Source organism: Hyaena hyaena, unplaced genomic scaffold, assembly GCF_003009895.1.
Source record: "Hyaena hyaena isolate Hyena2069 unplaced genomic scaffold, ASM300989v1 scaffold_34, whole genome shotgun sequence".
NCBI lineage: Eukaryota > Metazoa > Chordata > Mammalia > Carnivora > Hyaenidae > Hyaena > Hyaena hyaena.
In genome coordinates this window covers 3749808-3776393 of record NW_024080665.1, presented here as the reverse complement: position 1 = coordinate 3776393, position 26586 = coordinate 3749808, and the positions used below count along the sequence as shown (strand labels likewise).

The 26586-nt window shown below is 41.7% G+C and overlaps 1 protein-coding gene across 2 annotated transcripts in view; it reads left to right on the top strand.

Annotated features, from left to right (window-relative positions):
- Nucleotides 1-7811: 7811 nt before the first annotated feature.
- Nucleotides 7812-26586, top strand: part of PAK1 (p21 (RAC1) activated kinase 1) — a 163849-nt gene continuing 145074 nt past the window's right edge. For both annotated transcript variants that reach the window (XM_039228722.1, XM_039228720.1), the window contains exon 1: nucleotides 7812-8332. The gene's annotated coding sequence lies outside the window, so the exon portion shown is untranslated. The remainder of the gene's footprint in view (nucleotides 8333-26586) is intronic.

Genomic DNA, 26586 nt, shown 5'->3' with positions numbered 1-26586 from the left:
TCCATTTAATTCCTTTTAATGTCTGCATGGTATTCTACTGTGTAAATGTATCATTTACTTATTTAGTTAGTCAAATATTGATGGATATTTAGGTTGTTTCCAGGTTTATGTAGCTACAATGCTGCAATACATATGCTTGAACTTCATGTATCTGTGCTATTTTTTTTCCTTGGTAGGATAGATTCCCAAAAGGGGTATTGCTGGGTCATAGTGGATACATGCTGCCATTAATATTATTAGATGCTGCCAAAGTACCTTACACCAACAGTGTCTGAGAGTGTCCACTTCTACACATGATAGGCATTATCAATCATTTTAGTGTTTGTTGAGTGAATACTTCTAAGCCCATCAAACTGAATGTGTCAGAAATGATGCATTGGCTCACTCAACATCTAGTCCAACTGCCTTCTGGTATGTCTTCCTGTATAAGAAGCTGGAAACATAAATCACTTTTTCCAGACTTGTTTCCAGCCGGTGTCCACAAATTTGATGTACCCTTGCAGGACTGGAGTTTGAAACGGAGTTAAGCGGGGAGAAGGCCAGAGCACAAGGTACCCCTCTGTGCTGGTGTGGACCACGGTGCAGACGGCAGGGTTCCGGAGCCAGCAGCCAGAACCCAATGATTTCTCAAGCAATTTCACTCCCTCAAATACATTTTTTTATGCTTACACTATCTAGAGTGGATTCTATGAGCTTGTTTACTATTATATCTGATTGTTTGACATTGTCAGTGTATTAACTTCACTGAGGCCCAGCTTCCTTATTTGTAAAAAAGAGATTATAATATCTATCTATGGGGATATTGTGAGGGTTAAATGGAATGATGTGTTCAAAGTGACTGACTCACTCTGGGTCCGACAAGGCTTGTGGGAAATGGGTCCTTTTCCTCTTCCTTCTTTTTAAGCTCATTCATCCTATAAGATCTAGCTCAAATGTCATCTCCTTTTTAAAAAAATTATTTGTTTTGAGAGAGAGAGCAAGAGCGAGCGAGCAGCGGTGAGGCAGAGAGAGAAGGAGAGAGAGAACCCCAGGCAGTCTCGGCAGTCTCACCCCTAGGGAGGCTGTCTTCTCTGGGCTCCCACTACATTTAATAAATTCCTTTTACAGGTCATAAAGTGTTGTACTGTGATTTCCTTATATATGTATTTGTCTTCCCAACTAGCTTTTGAGCTCTTTGAGGGCAAGGATGCTCGCGATCCATTTCTATCTCTAGGGCCCGACATAGAGCAAAGGATAAGTGAAATATGTTGGTTGAATGATCTAGTCCCAGTTCTGCCTCACTGAACTTCTCAGTTTCCCATCCCTTGTTGTAACAGTCAAGTCTTAAGGTCCCCATTGTTATCTTAGACTAGGATCACTTGGCCACAAGAAAGAGGAAGCCTTTTAAACTCGCTGAAGCAAAGGTGGGTATATCTGCTAAGCTTTAGGTGAAGGAAACAGAAATTAACTCTAGCTGTTCTAGGTAGAAACATATTTAAAGAGACATGCGGTACTTATAAGGTTGTTGTAAATTTAGGAGAATTGAGTTGTAGGCTGGAATAGGCACCAGAACAACCCTGTCAAACTGACTTACCAGTGGAGCTACCAGCTCTCTCACAATTAGGGAGGTGGGGGATCAGAAACCCACCAAAGGAGCTCTTGATGTTCAAGGATTGCACACAACATAGCTGCAACTGAGGGATTGGGATGCTGCTGCTGCTGTCATGACAACTGCTGCTAGACTCCCACAATGTTAGCGGTTGGCTGCTGGGATACAGCTGCAGAAAACCCAGTCTCCATAACTGTCCTTCCCAGCAGCAATAGCCAAAGCAACAGGAAGATGCTCTGTTCACTTCTGCCTTCCCAAACTCTCAAAAGTGCCTCTGAGTCGTGGAGCCTTCTCTCCCACCCCACCTGTATTTGTTTTCTATTGCTCAGTAACAAATCACCACAAGACTAAGTTTTTAAAGAATACGTATTTATTATCTCAGGTTCTGTGGGCCAGGAGTCTGGGAATGACTTAGATAGGTCCTTTACCCAGGATCTCCCAAGTCTACGATCACTGTGTTGGTGGGTTTCTTTATTATCAGAGGCTTCTGAGCTCTCTCCAGTTGGCAGAATTCATTTCCTAGTAGCTGTAGGGCTCATGGTGGTAGGCTTTAAAAGAAATTTTTTTTAATGTTTATACATTTTTGAGAGACAGAGAGAGACAGAACATGAGCAGGGGAGGGGCAGAGAAAGACAGAGACACAGAATCTGAAGCAGGCTCCAGGCTCCAGGCTGTTAGCACAGAGCCCAATGTGGGGCTTGAACCCATGAACCCTGAGATCATGACCTGGGCCGAATTTGGATGCTCAACCGACTGAGCCACCCAGGTGCCCCTTTAAAGACCAGAAGGAGAGAGAGGGTGAGTCTGCTTGGAGCCTTACATACCCTGAGGACACCAAGGAACAATGACACTCCATAGTAATGAGCTCACCTAGTGCTTAGATCTTGGCTTCTAAATACAATTTTTCCATGAAAGGAATCAGAACTCTTTGGGAAATGGCTGGTTTGAGGGTTGGGTCAAATAAAGTACAAGAAAAGCCTGGAACATCTTGGGCCAAAAAACAGGGAAGTGCTCAGAGAATGATGGGGACATGTCAAAAGGACACTTAATGGCACAACTATTTTAGAAAAACAATTTAGCAATTCTTATAGAGTTAAATATACACTTACCCTGTAACTCATCCATTTCATGTCCAAGAGAAATGAAAACATATATCCACACAATGACCTGTATATGAATGATTATGGTAGCGTTCTTCATAATAGCCCCAAATTTGAAATGTCTGTCAACAGGTGAATGGAAAGTTGTGAACCTTCATCTTGGTGATTGTGAGTTTGAGCCTAGGGTGAGTGTAGAGATTACTAAAAAATACATAAACTTTAAAAAAATAAAAATTAAGCAAAAGATCTGAACTGGTACTTCACAAAAGAGGGTATCTAAATGACCAACAAACTTATGAACAGGTTTTCACCTTCATTACTAATCAAAGGAACACAAATTAAAATAATAATGTAGTATCACTACATATCCACTTGAATGCTTGAAATAAGAAAGACTGATAACATCAAGTATTGGTGGGGATATGGGATAATTGGAACACTCATACACTGTGGATGGCAGTGTAAATTGGTTCAGTTATTTTGGGAAATAGGTTTGGCATTATCTACTAAAGTTGATTTGATAATGCAAACCTTTATAAATGAAACCTGCTTAGTTTGTCAGCAGACGTCTCTGGTGCTTGTTGTCACATCTCCTTAGCTTACCTCTGATTTCAGCCACAATCATGGTAGACAATTCCAAGTCTCCTCCTGCTGCTAGCTTCTCACCTCAAGTGTACACCTCACATCTTTCCTTATTCTGTCTCAGGACCTTCTTCAGTATCTGTAGTTGCTTGCTGGACCTGCAAGCAAAGCCACAGAATCCAGGGGAGCCAACAGTCCTGGGGACAGCCCCCACCCAATGAGACATGGAAGCCAGTGGACAAAAAGCTCTCATCTTTCAGGTGGCTTATTCTGGGAGGCGTTCTGTATGCTTCTCTGACATTTAGGCAGAAGTGAGACCCTCACGGACAAACTCTTCATTGGCTTTCCCTTTTCCTAATCTCATTCCTGTTTCCTAGGGTCATCTTCCAAGTAAACTACCTGCACCCAAGTATTTATTTCATGCTCCGTTTTTTGGGAAACTGAAATTTAGATAGTTGGGACCAGGACTGACTCCAAAGTGAACACCCACACGATGGAATTATGAAACTGAATTACTCGTTGATCAGATGGTAACAAGGACTCAATTGTTGGTGACAGCCCCTGATACCATATGCTTTCACGACTGAGTCCTTCACCTGTGGTAGACTGGAAGTACAAATGGGAGAAGTACATTAGATCATGCAGTACTTCCAATACAGGGATTCTCAACGTTAAAAAAAGAAATTGCCCTCCTACAGAGAAAAATTAAAAGAATCCTGGGTGGGAGTGTGTGCAAAAGCGATAAAAACAGGTAAAAGGTACAAACTTCTGGTTACAAGACAAAGTCCTGGGGATGTAATGTACAGCATATTAACTCTTGTTGACAATATTGTTTTGTATATTTGAAAGTTGTTAGGAGAATAGATCTTAAAAGTTCTTATCACAAGAAGAAAATTTATAACTACATATGATAATGGATGTTAACTAAACATATATGGTGGTAATTCTTCATAATATATACATGGATCAGATTATTATGTTGTACAATTAAAGCTAATGCAATCTTATATGTCAGTTATATCTTGATAAAAATAAAGTATCCCTAGCCAGAGAAAGTAAATACTAATGAATAACATTTTGTTAAATAGGGTTGATCTTTGGAGGTCACAAACCCTTGTAGTATCTAAAATGCTTTTTTTTCCCACCTAAAAACAAATATTCACATTGAATCACTAAGTTGTACACCTGAAACTAATATTACACTGTGTGTTAACTAACTGGAATTTAAATAAAAACATAGAAAAAAGAACAAATTTTCACTACTTTGGGGGAGATACTGCCCCTGACTGAGAATGCATGCTCTAGTTCTTGAACGGTATAGGGTAATGCTAATGCTAATTTCAAGGGGTTGGCTGGATCTTATTATCTTAAAAGCCTTCAAGAAAGGGGCACCTGAGGGCGCCTGGGTGGCTCAGCTCAGTTGGTCAAGTGTCCGATTCTTGATTTCGACTCAGGTCAAGATCTCACAGTTCAGTTCATGAGTTCAAGCCCCACATCTCTCAGTGTGGAGGGTGCTAGGGATTCTCTTTCTCCCTCTCTCTCTGCCCCTCCCCCTGCTTAGGCACTTGTGCTCTCTCTCTCTCTCAAAACAAACACATAAACTTAAAAAAAAAGAAAGTTAAAAAAGAGAAAAAGAAAGGGGCCCCTGGCTGGCACTGTCGGTAGAGCATGTGGCTCCTGATCTTGGTGTTGTGAATTGAAGCCCCACGTTGGGCATAGAGTTTACTCAAAAAAGAATTTATTTAAAAAAAAAAAAAACCCTTGAAGAAAGGGAATTTTAGGGTCAGGTCATCCACTTATCAATTCAGGACATGGTATGAACTCCAAAAGACCCCCATAGAAGAATTTTAAAGAACCCTCCTCTCCTGCAATTGGACAGCAGACTATGCTGAAAATGAGGCTCACAATGTAAGAGTTAGGGTGGCAGCAATCCCTCGAATGTTCTCGTATGCTGAATTCAGGGGTCCTGTAGGTGGGGAGAGGGACTGTGAAGCTTGGGATGGAGGCATTTGGGTGGATGCAGCTAAGAACTTTGTACCTCTGGCAAGTAGCCACCTCCAATTGTTAGCATGGAGCAGTCACCCTTGATTTGACTTTGCCTTAGTTTCTTAGTGCTGCTGTAGCAAGTTATCACAAATACAGTGGTTTTAACAACACACATTCATTATTTCACAGTCCTGTGGTTTGGAAGTCTGAAATGGGTATCACTGGACCCAAATCAAGGTGCAAAAAGCAGGGCTCTGTTCCTTTCTGGAAGGAAGGATCTGTTTTCCTCCCTTTTCCAGCTTTTGGAGTTTTTATTCTTTAGTTGGTAGCTCTCTTCTCTATTCAAAGGGTGGGTAGAGTGCTTTTCACATTGAATCACATCTTACATCTGATCTCTGTTGTAGTTGAATCTACCTCTCTTTCCCACTGCTTCCCCTTTCACTTTTAAGGATCCTTGTCATTATATTGAATCCACCTGGATAATTCAGAATACCCTCTTCATCTCAAGATCCTTAATTTAACCAAACATGTGAAGTCCCTTTTGTCATGGAGCATATTATATTTATAGGTTCTCGGGATTAGAATGTGAACATTAGAATGTGAGCCATTATTCTGCCTACCACAGAGACCAAGCCCAAAATAGTTTAGGTTAGAATTAATTTGCTAGATTATGATCTTGGCTTAAATCAACTCCTTTGCACCTCAGTTTCCTCATCAATAAAATGAGGGGATAATAGTAGTTGTCTCAAAGAGTTATTGAAGGTTTAAAGGAGACAGTGCTTAGAACAGTATCTGGCATGCAGTGAGCACTATGTGAGCATTTATTAAATACATTTTAATAACATATTTATATGTGTCAGGCACTGTTCTAAACACTGGGGATAAGGATAGTGTAGATAGGAGTAGGATTTGCTTTCAAGGAGCTCAGGAAGTTGGGTACACAAATACAGTTACTAGACTGTGTTACATGCCACAAGAGGCATGAAAGTACTATAGGATTACAGCATCATGAAGGCTCAGGGAAACTGAAGAAATATTAGTTGAATGAAGAAAGATGACATTTGAGCTGGGCTTTGTAGAATGAATATCTCTTGTGCAGTGAGATAAAGATCGAAGGGCTCAGAGACGCGAAAAAAATGTTTATTCAAAGAACATAAAGTAGAATTTCTGTGTGACTAGAGCAAAAGATATTCATTGTGAGATGAAGCTAGAAAGGCTGGTAAAGGTTACACAGCCTAGGTTACACGGTACCAAGTTAATGAATTTGGACTTCCTCCTGAAAGCAACAAAAGCCTTTCAGAGTGTTTAAACCGGGTAAGGCATCATCAGATTTGTCGTTTTAAAAGGCTTCTGCAAGAATGGACTGGATCTGGAGGGACTGAAAGCTGCTCCAGTTGTCCAGGTGGTTGTAGTGAAGAAAAGGGCAAGGACTTGAGAAATATTTAGGAGACTAAACAGTCTCCTAAAGTTGGTGACCAACTTGGTAAGGTGTTGAGGGAGTAAGAATAGGGTCTATGCCTAGGTTTCTAGCATAGCACACTGGACCAGGAAGTAACCTGAGTAGTAAGTTTGGGGGAAAGTGGTAATAGGAATGGCTAACATTCCAAAGGGCTTAATATATGCTAAGTTGTAGTTAGTTATTATGGTAAAACAGGCATAGAGAGATGGAGTTAAGGACACACAAGTACTATTATGGAAAAATTTGTAGCTTAGAAATGTTAAGGTCCTATCACTAACAATGCAGCTCGGAATTGAAACATGGCAATCTGATTCCAGACCCTTAGTCGCCAATGTTGTTTCAGTTCTGGCATATGGAATTTGAGGTGCAGTAGGGTATGCAAGTGATGTTGTCCAGGAGGTATGTGGAAATATAAAATCTGAGCTCAGGGGAAAGGTTTGGTTTGAACGTAGCCTCCGTGGTAGGAGAAAAATGGGAAAGGAAATCTTTCTCTTTCAGTTTACGATAGTTCAAACCTCCATTATCATTTCTGGGTCTCCCCGCCCCGCGCCACTCCCCACAAAGAAAACAGTGTAACAAACGTCTGGCTTTGAGGTCACAGGAGATGGGATAGTTTTCAAATTCAGCTTTTGCCAATGAGCTAGCAGATGCGGTGGTGCTTTTTAACTTGAAGAGGACTGCAAGATCAGAGGCTCAGTCGTCTTTTTCGACCCTGGACTACACCGTTAACGCCCCCAGAAATCGTCCCAAAACCTTCCTGGAGAAAGACAGCGCAAGGGAGTCCACAGCCGTAAAACAGTGAAAGCGGAGAGGAGAGATGTGGGCTCAATGACATAACGCAGCAGCCGGGTGATTCCCCAGCCTCCGGCGTCAGGCGGCGATGACGTCATCCCAGCGCTCGCCCTCCCCCCCCCCCGCCCCCAGCCCGGGTTGGCCTCGTTCACGTGGGTCGCGCCGGTCCTCTCCGCCCCCTCCCACCTGCGAGAGGCGGAGCGGGCCTGGCTCTGCCGGCGTCGCTGCTCGCGGGGGAGGGGGCGGGGGCCGGTGGGAGAGGCGGTCGGGTCTGGGCCGGCGGCGTACAATAGCGCGGCTGCGGGCGGGGGAGGCGTCCGGGCCGTGGCTGCAGCTGGAGCCCTAGGTGCCCGCAGCACTGTAGACGCCCCCCTCCCGGCTTTCCCCCCACGTCCCCTCCGCTGCGTTCATCCCGCGCGCCTCCCCGTTGTCTCCCTCACCGGCTCTGCCGTCCTACTTCGCAGACGCTTTCCCCTCAGACTCTTACCCCCTCTTTCACGGAACCCCGTGCTTTCAAAGAACTCTGTCTCCCCACCTCGTTCCCCAGGGGCTGCCCGAGTCCCCTCAGTTCTCGCCCTTCGTAGCACCCCCTACTCCCGCGTCGCCTGCCTCCGGCCCTCTCGCCGTCGCTGACCCCCGCCCGGTCCTGAGGGGACTCCCCGGCCTGAGCAGGGTGGGGGAGGCGCCGAGCGCGCGGCGGCGGCGGGAGGGAGAAAGTGAAGCGGCCCCTCGCGCACACTCGCGCGCTCACTCCCCGGCTCGACCGCCGCCGCCAGGGTAGAGGAGGAGGAGGAGGAGCGGAGTCGAGCCGAGCGAGCGCGGAAGGTGAGAGCCGGCTTCCCGCGCGGCCCCCCTGGCGTCGCGGGCTGCGGGTCTGGGGCGCGAGGGTGGGGGCGGCGCGGGGTCGAGGCCCGGGCCCTTGCGTCCCCCCGCGGCCGGGCCGGGTGGGCGGGCGGGGGCGCCAGGTAAGGTGAGGCGGGGCGCCGCCCAGCGCGGCCGGCGGCTCTCGGCGGGCCAACAAAGGCCCCCCGTGCACTCCCCGGCGAGGCTGCGGGTCTCAGCCGCTGGGGACCCGGGGGAGGGCCGGGGCGGGGGAGGGGCCCGGAGACCCGACAGGTCTGGGGCTCGGAGCCGCCTCCCGTGCGAACTTCGCGGTTCTTTGGCGCTCTCCCTGGCGGGCCACCGGGGAGCCTGGCCGAGCGGCGTCCGATTCATCCTGCTTGGAAAAGCATCCCTCCTGTCCAGGTCGGGGGAATCACTTCTAGGGTTCACCTCCTTGAAAAATCCGGCTGGATGGAGCTTGACTTCTGCAGCCCCTCCCCCACCCGGGGAATACTCTAACTTGTGGAGTTAAAAACACAAGGAAAGGAGACTTGTAGTTTCTTTACGCTTAATATTCCGTTTCGAACGACATGATTATTACGGCTTTTACCGTTTTGGATGTTTAAGCAGCAAACATCGCCGCGAATGTTTTGGAAAAATACTTAAGAAGTTTTGGGTATTTGTGGGTGTTGGGAGCAAAGTGCTTGTTTGTTAAACCGCTTGGATAACTGTCTTCTGCTTTTTTCCCCCAGAACTGAAAGGCGAAGGGAAGGGTTGGTCCTATGGTTACCAGTCAAAAGTCAAATTCATTAGTGTAGCCCATGTTTTAAAACTTGTTCGTGAGATGGACTTTTTGCCTACTGAGTTGTCAGGAGAGAACAGGAATCAACAGTATACAGGTGCCTCATTGGCCTTACCTTGTGACTTCACCGTAGTGACCTTGAACAGGTCACTTCCAGCCTTAAAACTCCAGGACTTTCCTTTTATGCCCTAGAAATCAGCAGGTATCAAGCACCTGCTCAGCTTTGAGGAGTCTACTGCATAATTCTGCCAGCTGCCTCACCCCACCCCCCACCCCGCCCCCAGGGCTTTGCTAACATCCATCCTCAAACTCCTCTCAGGCACAACTGACTTCTCATTGGGGCCCCCAGAGGTCTCACAGGAGTTTTATGGCACTTGAAATATTTTTTTGTTTCTATTTGGGAAATCCTATACTGGGTGCATATGAAATCCACCTCACCTCAGCTGGAAACTATTTGTCACAGAGGGTTTTGGGAACATGGACCCTGAACCATTCCCTGAAGCTTATCCATAGCCTTACCTGTATGAGCTCATGGGTTTATCTGGTGAATTTGCTTGCACAGGCATTCATTTACCCAACATTACTCAAGTCTGGAGAGCTCCTATGTTTTGGTTCTCCTGCTAGGACTATGGGGATTCAGATTCTATGAAGACATTCCCTGTTTTCAAAGAGCTCAAAGTCTAGTGGGTGAGGTAGACATGTAAACAAGGAAGGCCTGCCCTGATCTCTGGGGGACTCCAGTTGTACAAGGAGTAGTGTGCAGTAATTGAGGCTGCTGGACCTGTTTTACAAGTCTTGTCCAGGCCAAAGTGAGTCTTGTGGGGAAGGTGGTGACCTGCCTCTCATCCATAAGACAGCACTTGACAGAAAGCTTGTTGAGTTCAATTAAATAGACATTTACTAAAGCTCCTGTTATGGGGCCCTGTGTTAGGCTTGGAGAAGGCAGTGCTTCGTGAAGGGCACTCTGTATCCAGAGAGATCTTTGTTAAATTATACCTGATCACATCATTTCTCCCTGTGTCCTGGCTAGTTATTGTCTAAAGACAAACTCTTCAACATGAATAAGAAAGTCTCGGAGATGAGATTATTGCTTACCTTTGCAGATTCACTTTCTGTTCTTTTTTAAATTTTTTAAAATGTTTTATTCTGAGAGAGAGAGACAGCGTGAGCAGGGGAGGATCAGAGAGAGAGAGGGAGACACAGAATCCGAAGCAGGCTCCAGGCTCTGAGCTGGACGTCAGCACAGAGCTGACACGGGGCTCAAACCCACAAACTGCGAGATCATGACCTGAGCCGAAGTCGGACGGTCAACCATCTGAGCCACCCAGGTGCCCCTGCAGATTCACTTTCTATAGCTGCCCTGCCATACTCTTTCTCATTTCTGTTTTTCCCTGGTACTGTTCTTTCCACTGGAAACGCTGGCCTCCGGCCCACTACCTGCCTGTGGAGCAGTGCTTGTTGCATCTCTGGGAAGCAGTCCCTTAGTCATTCCTTCTATGACTTCCATGGAGTTGGTTACTCTTCCAGCCTCCTCCTGGACATACCACTCTTCTAGCTCTCTATAGTACTCTATTGCAATTATTTGAATTTATACCCCCCCCCCCCCGCATTAATCTGTGAATGTCTTGAGGGTAGAGTCTGTAATTTTAGTGCCTCGAAAAGTTCCTGGCACTGAATATATTTTTGAAATGAATGGATGTATGAAGAAGCAAATTAAGACTCATGGAATAGAGGCTTCCTAATCTTCTGGGTTAGAACAGTTAGCTCCAAGTGTGGTCCCTACATCAACAGGAGCAACATAATCTGGGAATTTGATAGAATGACGAATGACTTTTCCCATCCCAGGACCTATAAATGAAAATCTGTGGAGTTGGCTCCATTTCCCCCCCCCCCACCCCAACCTCTGCTTTAACAAGCCCCCTTGGGCAATTCTGACAGTTGATAAAGTTTGAAAACCACTGGGTTAAAAGATCTGCTTTTGATAAGACCATCTCGTTGCCAGCTTCCTCCCACTCTTCCCTTCTGCCCTCTCTCTCCCACCCTCCCTTCTTTTTGTTCCTTAGCACTTACTGCCTGACCTTCCATCCAACTCATCCTTCCTATCCCATCCCGTCCCATCTGTCATGTATCTTTTGCCACTAGATTGAAAGCTTCCTGACAGCATTTTGTCTTTTTTTTTTTTCCTGCTACTTTATGCCCAATGCTTAGAGTAGTGGCTGCATATAGCAGGCTTTCAAATTTTTGTTGAATAAGAATCATAAGATGATTTAGTCCTATATACTGCCAGCCGTGACATTGGGGTTTTATTCAAGAATAGTTCTCAGAATGAAGAGGAACCACACTCCAATATACAAATCCAAGTGGATTCCAACATTTTTGGGGATTTATTTTAGACTGAGCTTATCTTCCCTTCCCTTTTACATCTGTCTTTCTCCACCAAAGCATGCAGCTTTTTCAGCTATCGTTCATTTAGCCAAGACCTGAAACCTGCTATCAAAGTATCTTAGGCTAGGCTTATTTCTTGGGAATTTACAACTCGGTTTTGCAAATCTAAATAAGCACCCTAACTTTTGAGTTTTTTGATTTAAAACTGTCTCTTCTGGATCTTTTGTGGTTTTTGTCTTTCTCTAGTGATACTTAAAGCCATACAGGGGTTTGTTTGACTCCACACTAAGGTTTCTCTTCCTTATGAAGCCCTTAAAATATTTTGTTTCTTTCACTTTCCTGTTAGCCCTAAGATAACCATATCCAGTGTCTCCTTTCCTAACTTCCCTCTGACAGATTGGCTTCATTTGCCCCTCTTTATTTATAAACACTTATTGAGCCTTCCTCTACCATGTGCAAGGCCCCTTGTCGGGACAGGATGTCCAGGTACACAGAGGATGTGGTTCAAGTCCTCAGAGTGTTAAAGATACTACAATATGGTATGATAAGTGCTGAAATGAAGGGATAAAGTAGAGGGATAAAAAGTGACATGTACTCAGGAAGATGGGAGAAAGCTTTCTTTTTTTTTCTTTCTAATTTTTCGTTTCAGTTTAGGAATAGTTTATCAAACAAGTATCATTTTGATGAGCAGACTTTTAAAAATACCTTTAAAATTTTTTTAAATCTTTATTTAGTTTTGAGAGAGAAAGACAGAGCACCAGTGGGGGGAGGGGCAGAGACAGAGGCAGCACAGAATCTGAAACAGGTTCCAGGCTCTGAGCTGTCAGCCCAGAAACCGACGTGGGGCTCAAACTCGGGAACAGTGAGATCATGACCTGAACTGGAGTCAGACGCCCAATGCACTGAGCCACCCAAGTGCCCCTTAAAACATTTTGATTAAGAGATCGATGGCTTTGTTGGGGAAAACAGAAACAAAAATTAAGGTGGAATCAGTAGTTGCTAATTTGAGACACTTCTCAATTCTGTTGTTGGTTTTAATGAATTCTTTAATTCATTTTCTCCCCTCCCCTCCTTTCTTTAATATATATATATACACATATATAAATAAAAATAAATAAATATATAAATAAATATATATATATATATATATATAGAGAGAGAGAGAGAGAGAGAGAAAGAGAGAGAGGAGGGAGAGGGGCAGAGAAAGGGAGAGAGAGAATCCCAAGCAAGTTCTGCAATGTCAGTGCCTTAGTGCAGTGTCCAATGCAGGGCTGTCTCACCTGAACTCTGAGGTCATGACAGCTGAAATCAAGATTCAGATACTTAACTGACTGAGCCACCCAAGTGCCCCTTTCCCCTTTTTTATCTTCTAAACCGTACCCAGAAAGTAGGGGAAAAGCCATTATTATTATTTATTTTTTTGTAAAGAGAGAAGTTTAAGGTTTTCGAAAGCATTGTACTATTTCATAGATGTCATTTTAATTCCTAAGGATGAATGTAATTTGGGGTGGGAGGAATGGTCAGGTGACCTTAATTTAGTCTCTTATTACTGCATGACCCTATGGAAGTAGTTTTATCTCTATGCCTTTTGTCCCACTGTAAAATGGGGATAGTAACAGTTGCTATGACTAGCTTATAAGGTTTTGAAGCAACTAAATAAAATATTGATTATAGGGGCGCCTGGGTGGCTTAGTCGGTTAAGCGTCCGACTTTCGCTTAGGTCATGATCTCGCGGTTCCTGGGTTCGAGCCCCGCGTCGGGCTCTGTGCTGACTGCCAGCTCAGAGCCTGGAGCCTGTTTCAGAGTCTGTGACTCCCTCTCTCTCTGACCCTCCCCTGCTCACACTGTCTCTCTCTCCTAGAAATAAATAAAACATTTAAAAAAAATATTGATTATAAAGGAAACTTTATTTTAAAAAAAAATTTTTTTTTATTATTTTTTTTATTTCTAGGAGAAAGAGAGACAGCGTGAGCAGGGGAGGGTCAGAGTGAGAGGGAGACACAGACTCTGAAATTGGCTCCAGGCTCTGAGCTGGCAGTCAGCACAGAGCCCGACGCGGGGCTCGAACCCACGAACCGCGAGATCATGACCTAAGCGAAAGTCGGACGCTTAACCGACTAAGCCACCCAGCCTCCCCTAAAGGAAACTTTAGAAAGTAACAAAGATAATTTGTTAGCAGTTGTTAGGTGGTGGTGGTAAACCTTAGTAAATACCTGTTATGTACCAGACATTATGTGAGTTGTTTTCGCCAATCTTCAAAATAATGTAATATATAAGGTGATTGCTAGTATGTCTGTTTAATGGGTAAAGAGGTTGAGGCTCACACTGGCAAAGGGAACTTAAGGTTTGCTGAAAGTAAGTGATAGATCTCTGTTCCAGTTCATATTCACTTCATACCAGCAATTATGTGTGAGGTTCATTACCCCGGCTGCTTTAATTTTTCTGTATAGAGGGTATCGGAACATTTTGCAAGTATATTGCTGTGAGAGTTAAAATAAATTTTTTCTTCATTTAGCCTGCTCCCTTTTTTTGTGCATAGAAAGATTGGTGAAGACAGATTTACATGCATCTACATTTATCATTCATACAGAGAAAAGAAGAACATCTTTGCCTGGTGTTTTTTGTTTAGTCTTCACAACAGCACTGTGAGATAAGTATTTCCCTTTTATGAGTTAGTAGACTGGATTATAGAAGGCTTGATTAGCTCAAAGGCACATCAGTAGCAAATGACTAAATATTAATTTATAACTACAATTTTTGAATCTCAATGCAATACTTTTTCCACTTTATCATTATTGTCTTATATTTAAGTTCTGTCAAACTAAACTTTGGAGCACTAGAAATGTCCTTTTAGATTGCTTCTTACTCTTTTTAACCTTTTCCTTCAAAGAAAATCCTGACAAAAGTTCACTGTTTGGACTACAAAAAAATAATTTCTGGTCAAACTATGTCAGGTGGTCATGATATTGCAGACTCACAAGATAATACTTCACTACTGAAGTTGAGAAATTAGAACTTTATCCAGCATTCTGTGTTACCTGTGTCTGAATATTCATTTCCCTTTGCCATCATAAACTCATTAACATGATGTCATACAGTTTTCTGCTCTTGCATTAAGCTTTATCTTTCGTAAGTAACTTCCTCTACCACACTACCCTTCTAGTCGTTGAAATGGGGGAAATGATCTATGTGCTAGGATCCTCCAGATTATCCCCTTTCTAACAATAATGTGATAAGTTTAGAAAGAACTAGAAGTTCATTGGTCCCCCATTAATATGATTTTGTTTGGTATTTCCTAAAATTGATCTAAGTTTTAGCTATAACAAGTCCATTATATCTTGGCCCTTATTCATGGAGTCAGGGTTAGGTAATCTACATGCAGCATTGGGAAGTTCATTCTTGTTTATGGGACTTTCTTTTTCCATTTTCCACATCCAGCCCTTGCTAGTGTCCCTTCAGACTGTGTAAATACCAAGCGAGGCTGCCAAGAATATTTTTCTCCTTTACAGAATCTGCCATTTGAATCTTTTGAGGTGACAGATGACAGTTACACAATATATATGGCTTCCACTGTCATCTCCCTGCCTATATCTTCAAGGCCCAGCTTTCCTTATTCTCTCCCTGATTCCCACGAAGCTTGGGATTAACGTCTTTTTCATTTGAACCCTTGTCTCCATGTACTTTGTATGTTGCTGCAATGTTATCACTTTCTAGGGAAGGAGGTTGATGTAGGAGGGAAAGCATTAAATTTGAAGGTTGGCAAAGACCTATTTGGACACTTATTTAAATATCTGTTTCTTAGTTTGGAAAATAGAAATAATACGACTCACAGAGTTGTGAAAATTCAGTTAATAATACATGTGAAAATGAATATTGTACACTTGAAAGTAATATAACACTATATTTTAACTAAACTGGATTAAAAAAATAATAGATGTGAAAATGAGTTGTAGAGTGTTAAGCTAGGTAGATGTTAGGTAGAATTGTAACGTAATGACCTCAGTTATTTATAGCCATGGTTTTAAATTTTGGTTATGCATTTGAATTACTTGTGAAGATGTAAAAAAAAAAAAAAATACAGTTGCTTGATCTATAAAGTCTGCTTAATCAAAATCTCTTTGAATCTATATTTTTATATGCAGCCAGGGTTGAGAAGTATTGCTTTATATTGTAATATTTTGCATAAAAGTCTTAGGTATCTACTGTATGAAAATTAATGTTTTAATTGTCACTTAAGGTATATTTCTGAACACATATTAAGCATCAAGGCTTTGTCAGGGGTTCTGAAGGAATAGAGGCATCATACCTGGTCCCTACCCTTCAATTTATAGTTGAGAAACAGACGTGTCCATAGATAATTATATTGAGACAAAAATGACATGTGGAGACATATGCTCATGCTACGTGAAGGCAGAGGAAAGGCATCTACTCTACCTGAAATGAGGGTGGCCTGGCAAGGCGGCTTCTTCTTTTTTTAATGTTTATTTTTGATAGAGGGAGTAGAGGTGGGCATATGGGAGGGACAGAGAGAGAGACACACACACACACACAGAATCTTAAGCAGACTCAGTTCTGTCAGTGCAGAGCCTGACGTGGGGCTTGAACTCACGAACCATGAGATCATGACCCAGCTGAAATCAAAAGTCAGATGCTTAACTGACTGAGCCACCTAGGTGCTCCAGGCCTGGCAAGCTTCTTAACGGAAATGATAGCTAAGTTGTGTTCTGAGAGATGAACAGGAGTTAACCAAGCACAGTTGGGGAGGGGTAGGATGAAAGGAGAGAGGAAGGACCTTCTTGAAAGAGCAGTGTGAGGGCTAGAAGGCTTGAGAGCATGTTTGGGTATCCCTAAATATTTTAGTACATTTACAGGATGGGGTGCATGGTAGAGAGCCATAAAAGCAGAGAGGAAGACAAGGAGGCCTAGATGATGAAGGGCCTCTTGTACAGTGTACAGAGTATTTTCACTAATATTATCCCACTTTATTCTTTCAACAAGTATGTGGATTAGCTAGGACTGTGATTGCTTTATCTCCATTTTATAGAATAGGAAGTAGAGCTTAATTGGATTGCCTGGAGTGTAAGCAGCACAGCTATGATTTGAAGCCAGGTCCTTTGACTCAAGGATACAGGAGAATAAATGAAAAAAAAAAAAAAAAAACAAAAAACCAAAAAACCCAACAAACCCAAACCAACAAACCTATCAGTTTTATTGTGGAAATGTAACCAGTAATATAATTTCATTAATTTTCTTTTAATCTTTTTGAAAAATGAGTTTGGGTTGGTCATCTCCCTGTTTCCCAGCCACCTGCTTCCACCAACCTCATTGTTCATTGGGGATAAATGAGATCAGGAACATATGAACATCATCAGCCTCATTACAACTGACCTTTTACCAAGGACTTTCATGGTACCAAACACTTTACATTTGATTTTTCCTTTACTCAGAATAATCCTATAGGAGAAATGCTGTTTTATACTCCTTTTACAGATGAAGAAATTTAGGAGCAGAAGGATCAAGCTGGGATTTGGAGACATTTTTATGATTATTACTCTGTGACCATGGCAAGTCACTTAACCAGGCTGAGCCTCAGTTTTCCTGAGCTGTTTTATAGATGCATTAAATCTTAGGCTAACTTCCCCAGCTCAAATATTGTATGAGAGTGATTTTTTACCTTTACTCTTCCTCCTCTGTCCTCAGTTTTCTTCTGTAATGCACTAAGACATAATCCATTAGTAACAGTGTTTTAGTGTGGAAACCATTCTCAATGTTGGGGAATGGGTGCAGAGGGACCAGGTATGGTTGGAGGACTCTTAGCCCCCATCACGTGTTGGGGAATTACTATTTTATAACATTTTCTTCCATTTATGATTATTTTCTCATGGAGTTATCGGATTATTCCTGAGTCTCAGATTTTTATTTGGTATCAGGATAGATTTTGCTTGATTAGTTTAAGAGGTTATTGGGGTGCCTGAGTTGCTCAATCAGTTATGTGTCCCAACTCTTGATTTTGGCTCAGGTCATGATGTCACAGTTTGTGGGATCGAGCCCTACGTTTGGCTGTGCTTGGGATCCTCTCTGTCCCTCTCTTCCCCCCTTGCTCGCTCGCTTTCTCTCTCTCCCCCTGTCAAAAATAAACATTTTAAAAAGAAAGTACCTATATATTATCTGCAAAGTAACTTAAGACAAGAAACCAGATAAGCAAAGGGGAAAAATTCGTGATGAAACTCCAAATTTCCTGAGCAGCCTAGAGACAATTAATGTATATCTAGACATTACTGTTTTCAAAACACTTTCACATACAATTGCGTTTAATTCTATCTTTAAGGCATCTTATTTTTATAGATGGAGAGACGTTAAGGGCTTATCCATAATAATATGGCCATGAGTTTGGAAATTTGCAGTCTCCAAATCTGGTGTTGGCTTCTGATCATTTGGGTGTTGCTTTGACCAGTGGCACTTCCTTCACTTTCCTTTGATTTCTAAAAAATTCCTGGTTCCTTTGAGAATGGTAAAAGCTATTTAAAGCTTGTTCTCTTTCCAATAATCATGTTGTTTCTAACCATTGCCGCTTGTCAGAGATTTGTCTTGACAGTTCTGTCCCAGGCTAGATGGGAATGGCTGCTGAACATATTTTTATTTGTGGGCTGGTAGAGTAGGGGCAACACACACACACACACACACACACACTTTCAGATGCCCACAAACTCAGTATGTCTCTACAACATATCTATTTATCAATTCCTAAATGGATCTACAAATATTTATTGGTATTTCATATGTGCCAGGCCTCGTGATTAGTACTTGTTGTACAATCATAAAAAATATAGAAATGCTCCTTCTCCTTACTCTTATAAAGCTTACATTCCAGAGGGGAATACAGAGAAAAGCATTAAATGTACGAACAAATAGTTGGAAGTTTTGCTAAGTCCTACAGAAGAGATAAAGGACTAATGTAGAGAATTTTGAAGTGATGAAGGGGAAGGCCTCATAGAGGAGTTGATGCTTTTAAACTGAGATATGTAAGATAAGTAGTGATTAGCCATTCAGAGAATGGGACATAGAGCATGTCAGGCAGAGGGAACATTTTAAATGCACAAAGACCCTGAAAGTAGGTAAAAGTTTGGAGCTATGATTTCAGGATGGTAACTACTAGATGGTATCGCTACTGAACACTTGAAATACAGATGTGTATTTCACTCCAGATGTGTAAACACTCCAAATACAGATGTGCTATTAAGTATGAAGCACATACCAGATTTTGAAGATTTAGTACTGAAAAAAGAACTGAATACAACTCACTATTATATATCGAAATGTTACTCTTTTGGATTAATTGTGTTAAAATAGATTTTTCAAATTAATTTCACCTGCTTTTTTTTTTTTTTGCTTTTAAAAACATAGCTACTAGAAAAATTAAGATTACATATGTGTCTCATGTTAATGGCTTGTATTACATTTCTATCAGACAGCACTGGTTTAACCTCAGTGTAGGAACTAAAAAGAAAACCATATGGTTGATGCACATGGAACAAGAATGAATGGTACTTGATAGAGTTGGGGTGGTAGGAAGACACCTTTCAAAATGCTAGTCTATGCAATATCCTGTTTAATCCCTAGAGACTGAGAAGGGATTATTAAATATGATTTTATAGACAGACAATTAGTGCCTGAGGGCCACTTACCACCTGTATAGTGCCAGCACTTTTGGCATAGTATTTTGAGTTTAGAGTGTTCTCTATCACTGTCTGGTAAAACAAACAAGCAAATAAGTACTGATGGATAAATTGATTAATATAAGTGGCTTTTAGACTGTCTCTTGGTATCTGTAATATCTAAGTAGAACTCTTGGTCAAAGATTGGAATTTTGATTTAAAAAAAATCCTTCCTGTAGGTTTACTCCTCTTGAAACTGTTTCATGGTACACTTCTTTCAACTTTTTTGTACGTTTAAAAATTATAATAAAATATTAAGAGGGAAGTATGTGCAGTGAGCACCCATATACACATTATTTAGATTCTGTAATATTTTGCTGTATTTGAATATCCATCCCCTAATCCATTCATCAATCCATCTTATTGTGAAGCAGTTCCAAGTAAGTTGCAGATGCCAGTGCACTTCACCCTTAAAACACTTTAGCATTTGTATCATTATTTATTTACATAGAACTATACTCTTACCTACTACATGATGACATTGTTAGATTGATATCTGTCTGCCCTACTAGAGCCTAAGCTCCAGAGAATTATTTCCTTATAAGCATGGCAATGTAAAGAGAATAACTTTTATTATAGTACCCTTTTTTGAAAAATAAAAATTACCCTTTTTTTTTTTTTGCTCATCATTGTATTCACAGTTCCTAGCATATAGTAGCCACTTAATAAATATTTTTTGATTGAAAGAATGAAAGTGGAGCCAATATCAAACTGAGTCATTACTTCTTAGAGCATTTTGTTTGGTTTTTCTCAAGTTCAACAAGCATACAAGAATCCTTTCAGTGCCTGGGGTTGGAGAGGGAAGGAGAGAATAAGCCTTAGAGTGCTAAATATTTAGCTGCTCAGTACAAATATCTCTGATCCGAGTCAAAGTTGAATGCATGCCCTGATGCTAGCTGGTTAAGGATGTGGGAAATTCTTAAGCTGATCAAACTGATCACTGGCTACTTTGCCATTCTGGGACTTCCTTCATTTCATTTGAGTTGAAGAATTCTGTTATTGGAAAATGGCATTGGATTGAGGCCCTTGTAGGCATATTTGCCTTCTAGAGGGTCCATTCTTTTTAGTACTATCCAAGGCAACATTTCAAAGTTAGAAGTTTCCTTTTAAATTACTAGGAGTTTCTTTAAACTGTTATGTAATTTTAATAAGGCTTAACAATAATGTTACTAATTTTCTTCCATTAAAGATAACAGGGGCATCTGGGTGGCTCAGTCAGATTCAGTTGGCTCAGTTAAGTGTCCGACTTTGGCTCAGGTCATGATCTCATGGTTTGTGAGTTTCAGCCCTCTATCAAGTTTTGCGCTGATAGCACAGAGCCTGCTTCCGATTCTGTTTTTCCCTCACTTCTCCCCCGCCACTGCTCACGCACATGTACTCTCTCTCTTTCATAAATAAATAAACATTTAAAAAAATGAAAGAAAAAAGTATTTTAAAAATAACAGAGCTCTATTTCATAAACTATTTTGTAACACTATTCATAAATTTAAAATTCAGCCAGGATTCCATTACTCTAATAAATAACTACTTTTGTTTCCTTTTTTCTTACATATAAACATACATGTTTACATAGTTGTAAACACAATGTAGACCTCTGTTGTTTACTTTCTTATGTTTTATTTTTTTAAGTAGACTACATGACCCTTGGATCAAGAGTTAGATGCTCTACCAACTGAGCCAGCCAGGTGCCGCCCCTTTTTTTCTTGATCTATAAACATTTCTCCATGTAGTTTCTTAGTGCTTGTTATGAAATTTTAACTGATATTCCATGATTTGCTTAAAACCATTGTATGAGTCAGTGTTCTACCAGGGAAGTAGAACCAGTAGAATTCTTTTTTTCTCTGGGAAACCTCAGTTTTGCTCTTGAGGCCTTTCCACTGATTAGATGAAGCCTACCCTTAGATTAGGAAGAATAATCTCCTTTATTTAATGTCAATTTACTGTAGATTAATACATCTACAAAATACGTTCACAGCAGTGCCTAGATTAGTAGCTAGATTTAATCAAGTACCTGGGTACTCTAGCCTAGGCCCATAATAACCCCCATTGTGCCAAATCTACTTTAAAAAAAACAACCAAAAAACCAAAAACCAAATCGACACATAAAACTGTCACAGTCACTTAAGTTTTCTTTTCCTGTTGTAAATTGCACTGTAATTTTATCTATAACACTACATACAGTTTTCTCCTTTAACAGATTATTTTTAGAATAAATTCCCATAGGTAGGATTACTGGGTCAAGGGATATAAAGACCTAATGTGCTCTTGGCAGAACTTAATATTTGCAAATTGAAAATACCACCACAGTCTTTCTTTTAATGATTTCTTCAGGAGTCGGTCTATTCGGTGGTCTCATTTCTCATTTCCAAAAACCTGTTTTTGAATTTTTTTCCCTCCTTGTGTTTTTTAGCTCTGGAAATAGCTGCTTTTCTTCAGGGGTATCTTCAGTTCCCTTCAGTCTCCACCTGTCATGTTTTCCCCTGGGTTTCTTCTCCCTTCCCCCCACCCCCATCCTCCTACCCCACTTCCCCCCACCCCCATCCTCCTACCCCACTTTGCTTCCTATATCACAGATAAAATAGAAATTTCATATTCCTACTACTGAATCTAAGGATCTGCTTGCATTTGCAACCATTTTTGCCTTTGGGCCTTCCTTTACAATGAAGGAAGTGATTCTCCTTCACATACTTTTAGATTCCCTCCCATGGTTCCATCTTAGAACCCTCACTTCACTGAATCTTTACATTTTGCTTTCTGCTGAGTTATCATAAGCAGCATTCAGATGTTCTATTTAAATGAAAACAATTTCCCCTTCCCTACCAAATAAAAGCCCTCCTGAAATCTCATGTCAGCCTCCAGCTAAACCCTATCTTTGTTCTCCTTCAAAGCCAGTTTTGTTTAAATTGCTGTTTACAGCTTCTGTTTCCAATGCTTTACCTCCTATTTACTTGGAAGCTTACTCGGGTCTGCTTCTACCATCACCACCGCATCACAACTACTCTCACCAAGGCCCATAATAACCCCCATTGTGCCAAATCTACTTAAAAAAAACCAACCAAAAAACCAAAAACCATAGTGGCATACACCTACCCAGTAATCCCTTACTATCCTAAAAATACTCAGTTGTGATTCAAATGTCATACTTTTTTCTTCTTTAACAGTTTGAAGCAGAATCCAGATGAGAGCTACTTTGAGAGATTGGTTGATAGATCTTTTCTATTTCTTTACTCTAAGGTCCCTCTCAATCTCTTTTTTACCTATTTCAGCTCATTTGTTGAAGAAACCACATTGTTCTGTAGAGTTTCCCACTGACTGGATTTTGCATTTCCCTGTTATACTTTAACAAGCTCCTTGGTTCTATATAATATTATGTGTAATTTAGGATTTGGAGGATAATTCAGGTTCAGGTTTATCTTTTTTTCTTTGCATGACCATTTTATATATATTAGTATGTTCTTTCATCAAAGGGATCTTAATGCCTGGTTGTCTTTCTTTTTGTGATATTAACAGCCATGGAATTTCCTTTTCATTCTCAACTTACTGAAACTCTCTGTATTTTTGCCTTTTTGATTACTCTATCTTTAAAATATTCTTTTGCCGGGTCGCCTGGGTGGCTCAGTTGGTTAGGTGTCTGACTTCGGCTCAGGTCATGATCTCACGGTTCGTGGGTTCAAGCCCCGTGTCGGGCTCTGTGCTGATAGCTAACTCAGAGCCTGGAGTCTGTTTCAGATTCTGTGTCTCCCTCTCTCTCTGACCCTCCCTTGCTCATGCTGTCTCTCTCTCTCTCTCTCTCTCAGAAATAAATAAAACATTAAAAAATTTTTTTAAATAGGGGCGCCTGGGTGGCTTAGTCGGTTAAGCGTCCGACTTTTGCTTAGGTCACGATCTCACGGTTCGTGGGTTCGAGCCCCGCGTTGGGCTCTGTGCTGACTGCCAGCTCAGAGCCTGGAGCCTGTTTCAGTCTGTGACTCCCTCTCTCTCTGACCCTCCCCTGCTCACGCTGTCTCTCTCTCTCTCTCTCCTAGAAATAAATAAATAAAAAAAACATTAAAAAAAATTTTTTTAAATAAAATAAAATATTTTTTTGCCAGAGCACTGGGGTGACTTGGTCGTTTAAGTGACTGACTCTAGATTTCGGCTCATGATATCACAGTTGTGGGATGGAGCCCCACTTTAGGCTCCATCCTGAGCTGAGCACGGGAGCCTGGTTGGGATTCTTTCTCTACCTCTCTGCCCCTCCCCCGTGCATGTGCATATGCGTGTGTGTGTGTGTGTGTGTGTGTGTGTGTGTGTATGTGGTCTGTGTCTCTCACCCTCAAAATACATAAACTTAAAAAAAGAGAGCCTTTAAAAAATATTCTTTGCCTTCTGTGATAACTTTCTTTGCCTCCTACCTCTTATCATCACTTAATTTTTTGTCTTTTTATATCTTGATTTTAAAGTTTATTTATTTTGAGAGAAAGTGTGTGCATATGCACATGTGTGAGTTGGGGAGGGGCAGAGAGAGAGGGAGAGAGAGAATTCCAAGGAGGCTCCTCACTGTCAGCCAGAGTCCTCTGCGGAGTTTGATCTCAACAACTGTGAGATCATGACCTGAGCCAAAATCAAGGGTCTGACGCTTAACCAACTGAGCCACTCAGGTGCCCCTATCTTGATTCGAAAATGTTGAAATTCCTCCAGGGTGAGATCCTCTCCTCCTCTTACACCATACTCTCTGCTTGATCTCATTCACTGTCCTGCCTTTGAATACCATATATATACTGGCAACTCCCATATTTCCCAGATGGCTCTAGCCTAACCTCTGTCCTTAACTCTAGACCCATATATCCTTTTACCCACTTGACATTTCCACTTTGAGATCTTACAACATTTTCTATTTGATATGCTCTAAAACTGCATTTTTTAAAAAGTTTATTTATTTGAAGAGAGAGAGTGTGTGCACGAATTGTGGGGAGGAGGGACGGGGGTTGGGTGGGGAGAGGAGAGAGAAAGAGAGAGAGAGAGAGAGAAAATCCCAAGCAGGCTTCTCACTGTCCAAGCAGAGACTGATGTAGGGCACAATCTCACAAACTGTGAGATCATGACGCGAGCTGAGATAAGAGTCAATGCTTAACTGACTGAGCCTTCCAGGTGCCCCTAAATCTGCATTCTTGATTTTTTCCCACAAACTTGGTGCTCCCTCAGTTATCCCTGTCTTAGTGGCATCTTTGTTTCCCTAGTTGCTCAAATCACAAATATAAGACTTACCCCTGACACCTCCTTCTTTCCTAGCCTTTGTAAGTACTCCATCCCCAATCTTGTCAGTTTTACTTCCTGTGTGTTTCTTGAGTCCAACTACCTCTCTTCATGTCTCTTGTCACCTCTCTAATCCAAGTGACCACCATCTCTACCCTAGACTACTATAGTAGTCTTTTCACTGAGCTCTCTGCTAAAAACCTGTAAAAGCTTTTTGTTTTATTTGGGGGAAAATATAAAATCTTAAACATGATTTGTAATGTTCTGAGAGACCTGGCCCCTACTTTTGTTTCTCTAACTTTGTCTTGTGCCACTGTCCACTGCACTGACTGTGCTTCGGAGTGATTGGCACTTTTCCCCCTGTTCTGCAAAGTTGAGAGTGTCTTTTAAGTTTATTTACTTATTTTGAGAGAGAGAGAGAGAGAGAGAGAGGGCTCACACATGTGCACGTGCATGCAGGAGAGGCATAGAGAGGGGGAGGGATAATCCCAAGTAAGCTCTGCTCTATCAGCACAGAGCCCCATGTGGGGCTTGATCTCATGAACCTTGAGATCATCTTGTGATCTGAGTTGAAACCAAGAGTCAGATGCTTAACCAACCAAGCCACCCAGGTACCCCAAGAAAGTCTTTCTTGCCTCAGGGCCTTCACACCTGTTCTCCTCTGGTGTGTTCTTCCCCAATTCTGCCTTCTTCACAAGTCTGGTTTCTCTCTCCCCCCACTCGATCTTCTTTTTAGAAAACAAATATTAAGTAGCTGTTGTGAGCCAGGACCTGTCTAAAGAAGATCCTCCCATTATCCTTTGACTGTACTTTATTATTTTCTGTAATGGCATTTGTAATGATATGTAATTCTATATTTATCTGACTCTTATTGTCTAGATTTCCAGCTCTATGGAATCAAAGATCATATCTTTTTTATCCACCATTAAACCTCATCACCTAATACAGTGTGTTGGAACATAATGTTGTAAATATTTGCTGAATGAGTGATCTCACATTATCAAGGATTATTAGGCCTTGGCAGCTTTATTTCTGAAGTTTTTTTCAAATTTGTTTTTATTTTTCTATCTCCTCTGCTTGGCTTAGACCTTAATCTTCTTTTCTCTATGCTTTTAATTACCTCATAACTAGTATCCTGGCCATCAGTCTTTCTGCCCTCTTATTCATTCATTATTCTGCCTCGAGTAATGTTTCTGATCCTGTTACTGTTCTGTCCAAAAGCAATCCCTGTGTCCCCATTGCTTGTAAAATAATAGGTAAAGTAAGTTGTTTTCCAGGGAACTTTATAATTTGACCCCACCTACTTCTTCAGCCTCATTTCTCTTGACTCTACTTCATCTCTCTAGAAAGACTTTTAGTTTCATTCACTTTCAAATGTCATATGACCCTGTTTCTTCAGCTAGAATTCCTTTTCCCTCTCTGCTATTAAAACTCTTCATTCTTCAGGGGCGCCTGGGTGGCTTAGTCGGTTAAGCGTCTGACTTTCGCTCAGGTCATGATCTTGTGGTTCGTGGGTTCGAGCCCCGAATCGGGCTCTGTGCTGACTGCCAGCTCAGAGCCTGGAGCCTGTTTCAGTCTGTGACTCCCTCTCTCTCTGACCCTCCCCTGCTCACGCTGTCTCTCTCTCTCTCCTAGAAATAAATAAATAAAAAAAACATTAAAAAAAATTTTTTTAAATAAAATAAAATATTTTTTTGCCAGAGCACTGGGGTGACTTGGTCGTTTAAGTGACTGACTCTAGATTTCGGCTCATGATATCACAGTTGTGGGATGGAGCCCCACTTTAGGCTCCATCCTGAGCTGAGCACGGGAGCCTGGTTGGGATTCTTTCTCTACCTCTCTGCCCCTCCCCCGTGCATGTGCATATGCGTGTGTGTGTNGTTTCAGTCTGTGACTCCCTCTCTCTCTGACCCTCCCCTGCTCACGCTGTCTCTCTCTCTCTCCTAGAAATAAAAAAAAAAAAAAAAAAAAAAAAAACCAATCTCTTCATTCTTCAAGATCCAGCTTGGATGCCGTGTCTTCCATGCAGTCTTTGAGTCCTCATCCAACCACTCATGGTTATAAATTCCTTGAGGGTGTGCTCTACACTGAATGTTTATGTTTCTCTCAAATTTATATGT